This window comes from Thunnus maccoyii, chromosome 13, assembly GCF_910596095.1.
Source record: "Thunnus maccoyii chromosome 13, fThuMac1.1, whole genome shotgun sequence".
In the NCBI taxonomy this organism is placed as follows: domain Eukaryota; kingdom Metazoa; phylum Chordata; class Actinopteri; order Scombriformes; family Scombridae; genus Thunnus; species Thunnus maccoyii.
The window spans coordinates 30,084,068-30,100,857 of record NC_056545.1 but is presented as its reverse complement, the minus strand read 5'-3'; the positions used below and the strand labels follow the sequence as shown (position 1 = coordinate 30,100,857).

The window sequence follows — 16,790 nt, the reverse complement described above, 5'->3', positions numbered from 1 at the left end:
GAGTTATGAGCAGTAATTAGTTGTATTCAATCAGTAAGAACACATAAGAGTGTAAAATATATCTATGCTTCAGTTACTTTGAAACTACTACTAATGTAGTGGCACCGGCTGGTGGTCACACATACCTGTTTCCATAGAGATCCCTGCAAAGACTTCCTCGGAACTTTCCCTGTCTGACTCAGGTTTATCTGTTTGTTAGAAATGCATACAGCAGACATCATATGAACTGTCTGACATGAGCATTCAATATTGTTGTATATATTAAATTAATGATGAATAGTCCAACCTTGACAAATACATATGTGATGTATTATGCGACATACTTGCCATTCATTCTATTTCTTGTAATACAACAATAAAATAACTTGAATGAAGTAGTCCAACCTGTGCTCTCATTTACTTCACAGTCACACAATAACATTCAATAGTGCACACACACACCTCTAACTGGATCTGTGCTGGTTCCTGCTCCCTCCTCCTTCATCATTTCCTTTGCTTGTTCAAAGCCATGTTCACCTGATTGTTTGGAGTAGTTGTTTGTAGAGTGTTTAACCGATAACTTTCATTGCTGGGCTGGCTATCAAATATTATGTGCCTTATAGGCTATAGTGGGAAAAAGAATTGATGAATAGTCTAGAAGACAATGATCAAATTTGCATGTTTATTTTACCCATTAACCGTGGACTCTTTAGAGATATTTAGTGTAAACTTCTCTAAATGTTTGTACCCTGAGTGACTAGTTAAACCTTGGAAACGCTGCGGCAAGACTCTAGCATCGAAACCCCGAGGTTAACAACAACATTTTGTTCTTTAGTTAATTCATTTAGCTTTAGTCCACAGCACATAGCATTAGAAGCATGACAAAGCACCTGCTCCCTGCTCACTCCTCTTTGTTGTTTCTGCCTCTTCGCCACTGGCCTCATCATCACCCGCTGACTGCTTAGATAAATCCGTTATCTTAGCACACTTTGCGGCATCAGCCAGCAAAGCCTTTTTTTCTTTGTTTGGTGCACCTTCTCTGCACCGCCGGCCGTGGGTTTTCTCTTTCTATCCATGCTTCAAGTGCTAGATACTTTTAACGAGTTCCAGATACTAACTGTCAAAGTGCTAGATTCTTTCACTTTCAGTTGTGATGGCAACTGCTACCTGCTATTATGGATTGCACCTAATAAGCAACCTAATGCAATCCAATACAACAGCTCTGCCATAAATCTACATTTATGAAGCTTATACATTTTCAGTTTTGATTGATATTGTCAGAAAGGTGATAATTCTACTTCATGTTTATTACTGAGGTCATAGTGTGAACTTCTCCATGGCCAGTCAGCGCCTGCATCATTTTTAAGTGTTCCTAAAAAAAAAAAAAATCTTAATTGCAGACAAGTGAAATGCATGAAATGAAATGATACCTTCCCCTGTGTCTGTGTGAGAAATGTTTTGCTGAGGTTTGTGAGTTTAGTACACCGGCAATCATAATTTAATTATGTCTTAATTTAATCCCACAATCAGACAATGGCAAGTGGATGTAGCGAAATGGATGTCAGAGCTGCATTTCCCCACAGGCATATGGACCATACACATGACAAAAGGGTAGCGATTCAATTACGGCCATGGCAGGGGAGCTCCTGAATGATAAAAGCCATTCAGGAGCTCATAAACACGACAATTTACAAGCATCGCTTCTATCTTCCTTAATCTTAAACCATTGCCAGGGAAACAGAAAAGCCTGCACAGCTCGTACATCAATGTGTGACAACTGTCTCGTTTTGCATCACACCGTGCCTGAATCCAGCAGCAGATAGCTACATGCACTAAGTAACAGGAAAAATCATGCAGTTTTAGGTGGTGATGTTTCTGAGAGATAAATATGTGGCTGGCAGTGCTAGGTCAAAGAGAGGAAGAGTTAACACACTCTCTGCCATTACATTACACAGCACCAAAACTCCTTGATGGGAGAATGTCGGAGACTCAGTCTTGCACATCAATAAGAACATCAGTAATGCAATATCTTAAGTGCAGGTTGTAAAATGTCTTTCTTGGCTGTCTCTACCCACAAGTTTTCCCCTCTCTCTTTATCTTATTTTACAGCTGCTGTCAGCTGTCTTGCTGTAGTTACACAACCACCTCATAAAAAATAAAGCAGGGTTTTCTCATATAACCAGACTAGCATAGAAATATCAATGCCAGCTGAGTTCTTGTTGGCGTCCAAGTTACACACTCTATTTTCTCTACAGTGAGATGTTGCAGTCTACATGACGTCTCACTAAATCATTTGATATCAGGGAGATGACGGTGGAAATTTTTAAAGGTTATATGGGGAAACAGTATTTTTTCAGTCCGAAAAGATAATGGTCAAGAGGAAAATCTTAAGATACACACAAGTGTTCTTGAAGACAAAGAAAATCACACATTACAGAAAACATTTACAAAGAAGTGAACTTAAGGCACTCATGCATATTGACCTTATGCAGCCTAGCCACTTGCGCTTTGTCTCTTAAAGGACAGGTTCGTCATTTTCCAAGTCTGTCCTAAAACAGCAGTGAAGTGCCCTTATGAATGCTGAAAGAGTTGTAATAATTTCCCTTCTTCATACTGGCTATTAAAAGATGGCTTTCAATGCTTTCAATGTAAGTGATGGGGGCCAAAATCCACAGTGTGTCCAAACAGTCATTTTGTGCAAATATTTGACTGAAGCTTATATGAAGCCTCAGCAGTCTGAGTTAGTCATATCAAATGGATATCTGCCACATTTACAATCTTTTTAGCATCAATCTCTCTTTGTGTTTCCTCGGACAGCGTTTCCCTGTTGAGCTGCTGCTGTATTCCTCTATGCAGTAAGGTTAAAGAATAGTGCATTGTTGCTGTCAGCAGAAAACATGACTCACACTTCCAAGATTGCAGGCTCTCTTAGGGTTCAGAAAGTTCCCCAACCTCAGGGTCTATAAAAACCTTCAAAAACCCAGTGGACTGACTGAAAAATGGTTGTCAAGTTGTAAAGACTGTTTTTTACTAGTTCTGGAAAAATTGACATTTGTGGAGGATTTCTTTCCGCAGCAGTGAATGTAAATTTGTTTGTAGAGTTTACTGTCAGCAGAGAGCATTTAATAACAGTAATTTCAGTGACAGGGGCGGTTGTGTATTATGTATAATGTTGACATTCAGGATTTTTCAAAGAGCCTCCCAGACAGCATTCAAACTTTGATCAGTGTGATGTGGGCTAATATAAAATGGAAATAAAACAAGACATCACCTCCTGTGTTTTGACCTCTAGTTTAATTTGTGCTTGTTGTGAACATCCATTCATTCAGATGTGCCCAGCTGCTCTAAGACCTTGCCAGAGGAGATGAGAAAGTTATCAAATTTGACATCTTCATGTTCATATTAGTTAATAAATCAAAACACTCTAACAACAGTGTTTAGTAGCAGCTCTAAATTGTGAAATGCTTTTTTTTTTTTTTTTGCCTTTTTAAATTGCACTGAGGTAGATTCTGTTTCATGAAAGGGCTGGAGAGTCACTGTACCTATTTTATATTTCTGTCCTTCTAAGAAAATATGTTCCCAATAAAATAAATCAATCAATCAAAATCCCTGATCTGATCTACACAAAATTAAGATCTACAGTAAATTATTCTTATCATTATTCTTATTCTTATTTTACAATATGGAGACAAATTTGTAGGGTGCATGGAAGAGGGAAACTAAGGGAAGGTGGAGCTGAAATAATGGCCCTGTGGAATATATGTAGAGATTTAGTTGCATGTAATTCTGAATTAGAGCAAAACCCGATATTAGTCAGAACTGTGAGGAGTCTGGTAGGTTAAAGATCTGGTATTATGGTTGGAATCGGAATATGACCAAATGAGTAATGCAAATTCCCTTACGCCACATCTTTACCTGGAATAATGTCTGCAGCTAGAGGCTTAAGACAATATACAGTATAGCGGTCTATGAAGTGGAGTCTGATCCTTTATGAAGGGAAGAACCTGCTGTTGCATAGTTTCAACAGGATGTTTCAGAACAGTAAGATCGTGTCTAAGTTTCCGCACAAAGTAAAAGTATTTTTTACCAAATGTAGCCGGAGGTTGCTAGCTTAGCTTTAGCACAGATATATTATATTCCTTTAGCTGAGGAACAGTGAGAAACAATGTTTAAAACTTCATCTAAAGATTGAAGATGAAAAAGTTGAAAATCCTGCAGAGTACTGAGTCTTGTTAAGCAGACACACACACACAACCGCTCACTGATAATGGAGGAAGGATTGTCTCCAACAATGTATTTAAACCATTCCTGATATAAATTTCCATCCTCTGGAAGGCTGTAAAGACTTTTTAGCTGCTGAACAACCAGCAACACTTCCAGTGTCCTGCTTTGCTCGTTGAAATGCAAACTCCGACTACAGAAGTTATGGCAGGGGTGGGCTCATAATGAAGCTGGATAAAGCAATGCATACCACCTCAGCGCTCTTGAGAAATTTCAAAATTTCAAATAGTTAAAAAGCCAAACTTAAAAGGACTTCTTGTCAGCCACTCTGCGGTCAGCCGACGTTCCATCTGAAAATGGAGCAGAGTGAAGAGAGGAGTGCTTTATTCCTCACTGCACGATGTGACTCAAGCTCAGGACGAGTAAGTGTATGATGAGCATGTCTGAATGATGCTCTAAGGTCCAAAATCGTGTCTTTCATTGATTACAAAGCACAGACATAATTAGACAGACCAGAAATGTTAATAAAAGCAACAGTATGACTAACCAGTATATAATTAAAGTGTGTCCAGTCTAAAGCCCTGGCACCTTGGGGAGAAGGTGAGTGAAATGTCAACTGGGAGCAAATGCAGATGAAGAATAGCTGTTACAGATAAACAGATGCCATGTCAGTTGAGTGGCCACACTTTGACTTGAGTAAATATGTGGCAGATGCAGCAGTAATACTTTGATAAAGTCACTAGGTTCCCTAAAACACCCTGCAGATGGAATAAGATAACAGAAGCCATGAAGGTGTGACTGACATCTATTTGTAATAAGACCTATTTTAACAGTCAAGAGATGGAGAATGCATGTGTTAAATAAATGGTACTCAGAGTTATAATGCCAACTTCTTTTTATTGTGTAGTAGAAAGAATTAAAAAGAGGTCCAGGTGTACTTTAAAAGATATGAGGGAAGTAGGGACATCCTGTGTGTGACGGTGTTCAACAAGGTTTATGGGAAATGTAGTCTTGTTTTTCAGAAGCATTACTGTTATAATAGTTGAGTGAGCTATCAGATACAGCATGTCAACCCTTATATCATTTGTGCAAAATAAAATGTATACTATTGTGTTAGACTTTGTTGATAACATATTTTGTTTTGGATGTTGTGGAGGATTTAGTCCATTGATGACATTGCTTTTTTGTTTTTGTTTGTTTGCTTGTTTCCATCCTCACTCTGGTGCACACTATCAGTTGTCTGCACACTTTAGCCCTCTAGACCTTCCCGGTCCCAATCTCAATGTCCAGAACAACAGCTTTCTCTTCATGGGTGGATCCAATGACCCTGAGGCACCGAGTGCAACTCGCCGCCATATCATAATCAATCCTTCACGGTGATAGCAGTGCCCTAGGACACTTGGGATATGGAGTTCAGATAAATGTTGGCTTTTACTTAGCGGACAACACACAATAACAAATTGTTCACCTCTCAAAGGGCAAAGCTTTGGCATATTGAAAACAGATCAAGAAATTAGTCATGTTTACAATATAAATGGTCCTGCCAATTGTCAAGCTTCTGCTTGCCAAAGTGATTCATGAAGGAGCAGCTGGTACTCTGTTGCACTGGTTAAATGAGTAACACCAGCAGCTAGCAATCAAACAACCGCTATGGATTGTATTTACTGAATGTTGCAGTGGTGCATGCGTCAAATTGTATGTTTCGATAAACTACATCACTTCAGTTATTTTGCACAAATTGGGTTAACAATGTTTGTGTATCCATTTTATGAATATATATCATGAAGAGTGGCATTAGGAAATAGAAATAGAGGAGGAAATGACTAAATGTTTTAAATTGCTAGTGATGTAAGTAACTGCTCACCCCCCCCCAAAAAAGAAAGAATAGATTTAGAGGGCATTAGTGGAGTGGGCATTAGTGGTATGTAGTGAGCAAGTAAGTGTGTAGGGATGGAGAATATTGGATAGGTAGGGGAGGTGCAAAGCCATGGGGAGATGTGCAAACAAAGAGAAGTACTTTAAAACAAATGTATTTAACTGGGAGCCAGTGTAATTACTGAAGGGTGATGTGCCCCCAGTGAACTGTGGCAGAGAACTCTTGCAGCTGAATTCTGGACATACTGTAGTCTATTTATCCCCCGAGTGGGTACACCCACGAAGATGGCATTACAGTAATCGAGATGTAATAAAGTCATGAATGAGAGTCTCTGCAACAGAGTGGGAAAGAGACTGATGTAGTCTGGAGATATTCTTCAGATGGAAGAAGTTTTTGATATGTGTGTCAAAACAGAGGTGTACAAACATTTTGATCAAATTAATTCAAATGTTTGAATGTGTAAAAAAATACTGTATCTGAACAAATAGATTTAATTTTTGAATCCGTAAGGAGATCTGTAGCTGTGCATGACATTTTGTGAAAAAAATGCACATATAATTATACAAATACACAAATAATTTCCAGTGTATGAGTGAATTACAGAAAGGTTTGCAGTTACTTTTGAAACCAGAGTTACAAGGTGCTTCACAAAATATGAAACCATACAATATAGGTTTAATAGAGGCTTTTCTAGAGTGGAGGTTAGCTGTTAGCTCTGGTGTTAGCCGATAGCTCCAGTAGCCATTAACTTAGCCATTAGTTCTGCTAGTATTGGAGATCATATGGAATATACACTGTTTGTGAGAGTCAGAGCTCCAGTCAAGCACTTAACTATTCTGTGAACAATTTTTTTTACTTAACTAATTCTAGTGATTCAGTACACAGAAAAGAACTGCTTTGCACATCACTAGCGATCTACCTCTTGGCAGACTGCAGGAAAAAACTGCTAGAAAGGCTTGTCCCCCTGGCTCTGTGATTGCATAGTGAAATGATATTGATAGTCAAATGATATGTTAATCTGATCATCACCATTGGCTATTTGGGAAGTGTCAAATGTGGGACAAAAGTACCCGTATATTTGATTTGCACTCAGACTTGATCTGTAGCTGTAAACTTGGGATTCACACATACAATTGAGTTTTGTGTGAACTTTTCACCCCCACAAACAGATAGATGTGTAACTGCAAACCATTTTTGTAACTGCAAACCTTGGTGCAAATCTTCTTTATGCCCTCACACACTGAAAATTATATGTGTAAATCTTTTTTCATTTGGTCACAAACTGTCAAGCAAAGCAGCAGATCTCTTCACAGATTCAAAAATTAAATCTATTTGTTCAGATTTTTTTGAACATCTGAATTCATTTGATCAAAACGTTTGTACACATTCACACATTTGAATGTATTCAAACAAAATGTTTAAATGTTTTCATACATTCAGATATGGTGATACTCAATTGTATTCCATACAAATTTAGATGGGAGACTTTGCAAAGTGTGGCTGGGGAGGCAATGAGGATAGCCTCAGATTTATCCTGGTTAAGTCTGAGATAATTGAAGGTCATCCAAGCATTAATATCATTTGTCTGAGAGGGCTTGGTGTGTATGTGAAGTTGTGTGTTGTCAGCATAGCAGTGAAAACTGACGCCATGTCAACAAATTATATGTTCAAGAGGGAGAATGAAAATAATGAATAGTTATGGTCTAAGAACTGAGCCCTGGGGGACACCATGGGAAGGGGGACTGACACTGTTCTCATAAATTGCTGTTGGATGTGTTGATGAGGAGTCAAACTCACTAGGGCCTTCACTGTACCCCCGCTGATGAGTGACCGTGCCTCTGCTGGGACATGACGAGTGGCCATGGCTTTGGGCTTTGCTCCATGGATCTTCAGGCCAGGCTGAAACAGCCTCAGGCTCTGGAACTCCTGTGGTGATGGAACCGGGCCACAGAAGAGTGAGATTATTGTCTGTTACTGGAGTAGGACAGTCAGGGGAGTGAGATGTGCTGGTCACGTTCTGGTTACCACAACCAGAGGAGCCCAGGACTGTGAGGTGTTTTGCCTGAGCCGTGGTGACAGATGAAAAATTCCAGGATGAACTTGTCTTTCTCTTTGAGCTCAGCTTCCAGTCAACCGATATTTTTCTTCAACTTTGAGATGGTTGGATGGCAAGATCCACACTCAGCCATCACACCTGCAGTTAGTGTACCACATAGGCTCAGTCACTCCAGTGGACAAACACGACCGAGATATGTGTTACGGTACACCACTGCCTGTAGATTAGAGTCACTTAAGATCCCATAGGAAGCCACAAGAGCCAAGGTCAGTTCAGTTGGCTATATCTAGCTGACAGCCAATTTAAGATTACTTATGTTTATGTGCATGATTTTGTGTTACATAAAACAATTAAAAATTGTAATTATTTTCATGTTTCACATATGATTTACTTGAAGAATTGTATCTAATTTGATTTGAACTACCTAAATTCCCAAACATCCACACTTTGGCAGTTGCCAGGTGGTACCTGAAAGACTCTGGAGTAGCTGACATAATATGGTAAAAAAAATCATGATTTCATAATAATATACTATTTATATGAAAACCACTACTATATATATTTTCATTTGTATCTGAGATTTCCTCCTCCACCCCAGTACAAATGGATTCATGTGTTGTGCTCACAGCATTGAAAAAAAAAGAATTAAAAATTCAATAGCAACCTTTCTTTCCAGAAATACTGTCCCAGATACTCCACAGAATGGCATGTAAACTGTTTTCACAGGGACTGTGTCTTCCTCAGAAAGTAGTTCCAATGAAAATGATCACAGTGAGGTCTATGGATTATAACAGGGACATGGTTTCTGAAAGATGTAGTATATTTATGATTCTTTCAATACTGTGAGCACCACCACCATTATATTGGGGTGAAGGTAGAAATCTCAGTCACAGGTATCTCTAAACCTGGACAAATAAAATACAAACTATTTACATGGCTAGATAGCAGAACAAATGCATTTGTTTTTCATGTGGTTTGGGTGAGCCAATGCTTTAATAATAAAGGCCCTAAAACATTTTTTGGTAGTATTAGCCTCTTCATTAATGTGGCCTTCAGAGAAGAAATGTTCAGTGGCACATGGACAGCCCTCAGCTCTGTTATACTCATACTCATACTTACATCTGTTGTATATCTCCCATTTCATTCTGGCTATCACCACTGACATGCACCAATTGCCACTGCATCTGTATCCATCTTTGCCAGATAAGGTAACAAATAAACTGAAATTATAAAAACACTAAACAAAGGCACCCACTTCTTTTGTGTCTCTGCTGTGGCCTAGAAAGCTGCCTCCTGCCCATCCCTGCAGCTGTCTGCTTCCCTTTGATTCTTGTAATAATGGAACATGCTGGTGTAAGACAGATAAATACACCGACTCTTCCCCATCCTGCCATGTTTATTCTGGGAGTTTTGTTTACCCACCCCAGATACCATTGCTCTTCTTCTCTGGCTTTTAGGTCCACTTAAGTCTGAATCGATGTTCATCAGTCGGGGCCAGAGGTGACTAAAGGCCTGACAACTGTGCACTATTGATTAGCATCCACCCAGACTAATTTAAACTGCATATGGCATTATCAATACCTGGTACTGACGCAGATTCAGTATTACTATTCAGCAAGCATTCGTCAGGGCAACAGATAGGCGGGACAGCGCGTGAGAGGCAGCTGAACGCTGGGTAATTACAACAGGGAGTTGTGGAATCCCTGACGATACGATTTGCCAGTAGCTCTTTTGTTTGTTCACTTGCTTGTTTGTTTGAACTCTTCCTCCATAATGGACTGTTGGGTAATGAGGTCAGGATGTAAAATATAAAGATGAATGAAGACCAGCAGCATTGTTGTGTGTGTGTCATCCCCAGGCTTCTTATGATAGGGTGGACAATATTTTGGCCTTTTTGAAAATTGGAGACATTTTTGAGATTTTTTTTTTCCAATTCTAGATCATTTTTGTTGTTACTCAAAACAGCTTGACAAACTGAGAGGAGGGGGAGGAACTACATGTTTCCCTTAATGACATTTAGTCAATGGAGTTGTTGGTAGGCTTGTTGCAACACTTGCTTTTTGGAAAAGAACATCACTCGTGTACATTTTAGATTGACTGCAGAGCTACAGTTTCTCTCCTAAATGTGTTAGAGCAGAATGCTTGATGGCAAGTACCAGACCAAATGAGGCTGCAATTTTAGATTCAAAGGCTCTACATTGTGCATAATCCTTTTTAAACCTTCCACTACCACTTATCCACTGGCCTATTGTATTACCTTTAATGCCTCTTTCATCTTTTTTTGTCTGCCAAGTTTTTCCTGTCTGATTTATAGTTGGAAAGGTGAAACAAATTATCACGAGGTCACAGAACTGATAAGTGAATGATAATGATTTCTAAAGAGATGCCACCTACTGTAACAATACCTTTTATTCTACATTGCACACGTGGTTTGGCAAATTCTTGTATCTTCCATAAGCAATCTGGTATGAGAAGATCTCATATTTTTAACTGCAAGCTGTTATATATTTCTTCAACATTTATAGTTTAATAGTATGAATGCTTGACATCTCAACACCAACATTATTGTAAGTCACTTGCCCTTTACACTTGTTAAATTTCCAGACACCCAAAGCGCATGCAACTCAGGAAGCAGGAGTTATCACTGTAATGTCATGAGAGGTCACCAGGGCAGGCAAGGTTGGGGCAGTGCAATATAAATGAAAAAACAGGCACAAATAGAAGGTTCAAAAAGAAGTTGAAGTTTTATTTTCCAGCAAGCATTTTATTAACAGGTACCTCAGGTAATTTCTTCAATTAAAATCAAAGTCCAAGAGCCAACTTAAAACATCCCAGAGGAGAAAAAATATGCAAAAACATAAAGTGTCAGTTTTTACCCGCTCATCATATTTTCGCTCCTACATTTTCAGCTATTAAGTGGTCTTCTTCTATTTGAACAGTTCGTAGTCATTAAGGTACTTTCATGAATGTAGGTGGTCTTTTCAAAGTGTTTGCCCAGCTACTTCCAGCCATGTGCTATCTGTTCCACTGCTCCCCTTGTTCTGCCTCTGTCAAGTCTCCAAGTCCTGCTTAAGCACCTACACCTGTCTGAGTGGTGAGGCATTCTGGGAGATGTAGTGTGTGCAACAGCAGCAATTTTGTGGTGTGGCAACCGCTCCTGTATGGGTATCTAGCACTACATGTCCCCTTGTGATGCCAGATATCCCTCTCCCCAGGCCTGTCCTCAGCAGGGTGAACAAGGCCCAGAAGGCATAATGGCAAAACAGGGCTTCTGTGTTTCCATGGTACCATCCCGGCCTGTGAATGACAGAGAAGTTAAAAGGTTGGAGGCTTAAGAACCACCTAGTTACCCTGCTGTTTGTCTCTTTGTTTTTAGCCATTGCAATGGCAATGCATTGATCCATCACTAGAGTGAACCTCCTTCCAAGCAAGTAGTATTTGAGTGTTTCCAGGGCCCGTTTTATGGCTAGGCACTCTTTCTCTTCTGTGGCATAGTTCTTCTTCTTGGCAACAACTTCCAACTTAAAGAAAGAACTGGGTGTTCCTCACCTTCATTGATCTGGGATAGCACAGCACCCAGACCTACTTCAGAGGCACTCCTTACTGAAGTCTGGGGTAGTATGGACTGGTTTTGAACACAAGGCCCTCCTCAGGTTGCCAAACGCTTCTTCAGCAGCCAGGGTCCATTTCACCATCTGGGAATGTTTCTTTGTTGTCACTTCTGTGAGAGGGGCAGCTACCATAGCAAAGTCAGGGATGAATTGTCTGTAATAATTCGCAAACCCCAAAAAGGATCTTACCTACTTTGTCAATGGTTTTGGCCAGTCCTGGGTGGCACAGAGTTTTGGCTCCTGGGCATACATTTCATGAAATTCGCTGTCAAGCCTGCTTGTTGGAGGGACTGCAGAACCCTCTGCATACAAGGTAAGTGGCTTTCCTAATCTCTGAATCACAACATCATCTAAATAGGTAGATGCATATTCTCCATGGGGTTTAAGTACTTGATCCATCAAGCGCTGGAAGGTGGCGGGAGCTCCAAACAGACCAAAGTTATCACCCAGTATTGCCAAAGGCCTCCAGGAGTGGCAGAGGCAGTCTTCTCCTTTGATTCTGCAGACAAGGGAACCTTTGTGAGATCAAGGGTGGTTATGAATTGTGCATTGCCAAGGGTTTCAATTAACTCACTGAGGCATGGGATATGCATCAAATCAGACACTTCATTTACTTTTCTGAAATTTTTACAGAAACGTACTGTGTTGTCAGGTTTGTCTGCTAGGATGATGGGACTTGACCAGGCACTCTTGGACTTTTCAGTTACATTCAACTCCAACATCTACCTTACCTCCTCATCAATCAGTTTAATGTGGGCCTCCGGTACCCAATACGGCTCCTGGCTGGGTACGTATTTCATGTTCGGGTTGCACCCACATATTTCATGTTCCACATGAAATACATTTGTATTTCATTTGGTTTGGGCTGCTCTCTTATAAGCTGCACTCTGATCTCTCTGCACTTTTTCCACGTGCACCTTCACAATGGGAACCACAGCTGCCATCCTGTCTGGCATCACCCCCACATATTCAATCATGGTACGATGTGGGCAGGGTTTCTCCTCCCAAGTCTCCTTGGCTATGTGTAGAAGACCCCTAAGTTTGTGGGAATACAACAAGTCAAAGGATGAGAACCAGTGTAAGACTAAGGGACTTTTCTTACCGCAGATAGAAGGTAGGGGAGAAGATGGTCCCAATTTCTTCCGTCCTTGTTGATGGCCTTCCTCAGCATGGTTTTGAGAGTCTTATTAAACCTCTCCACTAACACACAGTATATAAACACAGTAGAAAATATAAAAAAATATAAAAAATATAAAATCAAAGCGCTAAAAAGGGGGGCTTCAAGTAAAGTGTTATCAAATTGGCACGTTTGTTATTGAGGCACTGCTTTTAATGTAAACAGCACAGCACATTTATTAGATATAGCAGCTTTATTTAAAAATGCACATTAAAGTGTATTCGGCTTCCTTTTCTAAATCTGACCGTAACCCTTGACTTCAACAAACACCTTTTCTTTCAAGCAGCTTTGAAAATTCTTTTGGGATTATAAAGCCAGGACTCTCTCTGATGTCCTCTTCCAGTGTTTTCTTGTCAGGCTAAAATAGGTAAGGGAACATGGACATGGTAAACCATCTTTTCTTGTTGTCTTTTGATATTATACACACACAATTTAGACTCACTTCCTTCCATGACTGCCTGCTACAACAGCAGCATGTTACAAAAATGACTTAGCATGGAAAGCAAATAAAAAGCAGTTATTTATCAAAACTCTTTCACTCTCATCTATTGTTTGTGAGCTGTATAATGTTAAAGTCCTAAGAATGCCCTCTGGGGAAGAATAATATTACAGTGAGTCTCATATTTGGTAAAACATTTTGTTTTTAAACTGCCTCCCTTATATACAGTACTGTAGGTGAAAGCAAAGCCTATGCATATCACTGATGAATCTGCAAGAAGCCCTGTTTTCTTATAATTCTCATAAAATGACTCTGCTGCTTTTCTGACTGCTTTTATATTCAACTGTGCCTTCACTGAAATCTTTTGGTCACAATACTTACATTAAGATTCTCCTCACATGGAGGGGAGCAGATGCCCTCCAAAGGTCACTAATTACAGATTTTCATATCTCCGCATTTCAACTTTTAACTTCAAATTTTAAATCGGAAACCTGCCTGGTAAACAGAACCCCGCCTCTCGTGACACGGTAGTTGGTACCTTCCAGCTAGAGAACTACAGTCATGTACAGTCAGTGTGCAGCAGGCAGATTGTGAGGTGTGAAAAACACATCAAATCGGCATGAAAACAGTTTAACTTTAATTTGACTCAATCTGTAAATTAGCTAGAGCTTCAGAAATAATGTCTCATAGAGATGTTAGCGTCACTGTGAGTGACTTCATCATCAGTAGGTTTAATTAGTTATAATCCACATCTAATCAGTGTTACCTTGTGGTCCCTCGTCCTTATTATCAACCTACAATTGCCCCCTAAACAGAGGAAGGTGGACATTTGGAGCTTTTTCCCTAAAAGAGAAAAGTTACATAATATAAGTACTGCAAGAACTGTAGTTTCGTGTTGAATGTGAGTTTTCTATATTAAATAACGTTGTTAGTTGACAGCCTTGCATATTCATTCAGTATTGCTGTTGATTAAACTGTCATTGATTTATGACTGTAGGGGTGGAGTTTGATGTTTAATACAGCCACCAAAACAGTTGATTACTGGTTACATGTTGTCTTGTTGTGAACATCAACATACGTGCAAAGTAGCCAGATTTACGTGACTGATTTGTTTCTGAATGCCATGTTCAGGGTATCTGCATGTCTTGAAAAGTCTTAGTATAGCTAAGAAGCTCATCCACTCAGGATGAGCAAGTGTCAATTTTAGCAAAAACTTAATTGAATTAATTATTTTGTAATTGTTTAATCCATCTCTCAATTTTCTGCCACTTATCCGGGTCCAGGTCACATTAATTGTTAATTTTAATATTAATTATATTACTAGGAATTATTGTTGTATACGGCGTAGAAATAATGATAAAAATGTGATATAAATATCAATACATTGATGTCCTCAATAATTATAGGCCTTATTGTCTGACTGGTTTTACCATCATAACTATTATGACCGTGAAAAAGGTATGATATTGCGTTATTTGTGCAAAAAGTCTTGATTTTAATTTGTTGAACACTGCAGAAACCCTGCATGTTTCACTTGAATATGAGCATCCAGGTGGTGCTAATTCCAGTGTTACTTCAGGTTGATTTTTTCTCCTGCCAGAAACTTTACTGTTTATGTCTTCTAAAATGAGTAGCAAGGTTTGTGGTACCACCAACATATTTTACAAAACAGCATTTTGCAGATTGCACAGAATGTAAAGATTTCAGGCATTGTTGGACACTGCAGAGTCTGACTTTTCATAGCTCAAAGTAGATATGATCTAGGAACCTAACTAGCATGCAGGAGAGAGGGGGGTCACACACTTTGACACACACATGCACAATATTAGAGGAATGAGAGCACTGGGAGAGATAGTTATATCCCTTTTTGATTTAATTCACACAGAATTTGATTTGAATCTGTGGTTGTGTGGCGATGTATAGCTTTATTTCTGATTATTGTACATGTTTTATGTATCAGTTCCTCTTTTCGACCTTAAATTAAATTTAGAATGAGCTGGTGCCTGTTTTCCCAACTACATAGTTTAGCTTTCACACACAGGAAGACTGATTTATTGTGCTATGAAAAATCACTGCTTTTACAGCTGTGAGAAAGAAGGCAAAGGAAAATATACTGTACAAACACTAAGAAAATAATTGAAATAAACACAACTGGATCCTCCAACTACTTACTGTATGCAACAGAAGAATCTCAATGGATGACCAAGCATAAAAATATATATATATATATTTTAAGTCAAAACTTACCTTCCGCTGTGATGTGTGACACAGAAAAGCAGATAAATCATATTAATATTCCACTTTCTTTCAGTGTGAAATCTTCTCCGCAGTCATGCCCTGATAGTTTCTCCCCACTGTGAGACACACACTGGATCTTAAGACGACTCTGCGGTCTATGCACTTCTGTCTCTTCTATCCTGGTAATTTTAAAATGGAAATCAGCAGACCTCAGATTGATCCGTGCGAGGGCCTCTGACCCTGACACCTGACCTCTGTGAGCAAATTAAGATGTCAGATCTGCAAAAAAAAACCCTCACTAAAGCTACCTCTAATGAACAAATCATCTATCCAGTTAAATGAGCACCAGTTAGTAATGATCTGAGGGGCTTTTTTTGTTGCTCCAAATGTATCAAGCCTCAACTTCTCATGTTTAAACCTTCACTCTGGAATACACTTTGCTCACAAATTATGGTCTTTTTTTAAAGCCAAGAAACTTTTCAAGGCCAGTGATTTAGCTTTGGAGTTAGTTAACCTTGTCCAGAGTCAGTCCTTTCCCCTACTTCCACGCTAGCCTTAAGTGATGGGCCTCTCATAGCAGCCAATTAGGCAGTGTCATTTCTCGAGGTGTACAGGCCCCCAGTTTGATAGATCATGCACCAGAAGCATGTGGAGGGAAAGGCAGCCAAGCATGCTCTTAGGTCAGCTCCATCCAACATACACCAACCCCCAGTATCAGTCAGCCAAGGCTCTGTGATCAATGGGGAGGAAACAGTGTAGCTATTATTTATAGGATCACCAGGCCATTAGACCCAACTACCCACTTAGCCTTTGCCACTGACTGTTTCTGTGTGCCAGACTAGAGAGAATTGGAGATTGAGGATGGCTAGCCAGCCCATATTGTAGGAATCATTCTTTTCATTTATCTCCATCCACACTAAATTTACTCTGGGCTCCAGCGCCTACGATCACACAGCAAACCCACCTGACTTTTGCGGCAGGCAATTGCATACCATTTGCAAACCACACGCAGTGATGTAAAACCAACATTTATTGTACCGAAAATGTTGCAGATATGTATACCATGCTTGCAAATTGGGGTTTTTGCATAAAGGTTTGTTCAGGTACAGTCATAAAAAAGGTGGCTGAGCCAAGATGCAATGTGGTCAGAAATAAAATGAAAAAACGTTTAATAGATGTGAGTATTTGGTTAC

At 39.5% G+C, this 16,790-nt stretch overlaps 1 protein-coding gene and 1 long non-coding RNA gene across 6 annotated transcripts in view; one reads left to right on the top strand and one right to left on the bottom strand.

Annotated features, from left to right (window-relative positions):
• ntm (neurotrimin) overlaps positions 1–16,790 on the top strand; it is a 447,916-nt gene that overhangs the window by 357,222 nt on the left and 73,904 nt on the right. The gene's annotated exons all lie outside the window — the stretch shown is intronic.
• Positions 10,892–12,486, bottom strand: LOC121909900. The gene is made up of 3 exons (XR_006099549.1): positions 12,385–12,486; positions 11,682–12,242; positions 10,892–11,429 (listed from the first exon to the last, which is right to left on the bottom strand). It is a non-coding gene; the product is annotated as an uncharacterized LOC121909900 (long non-coding RNA).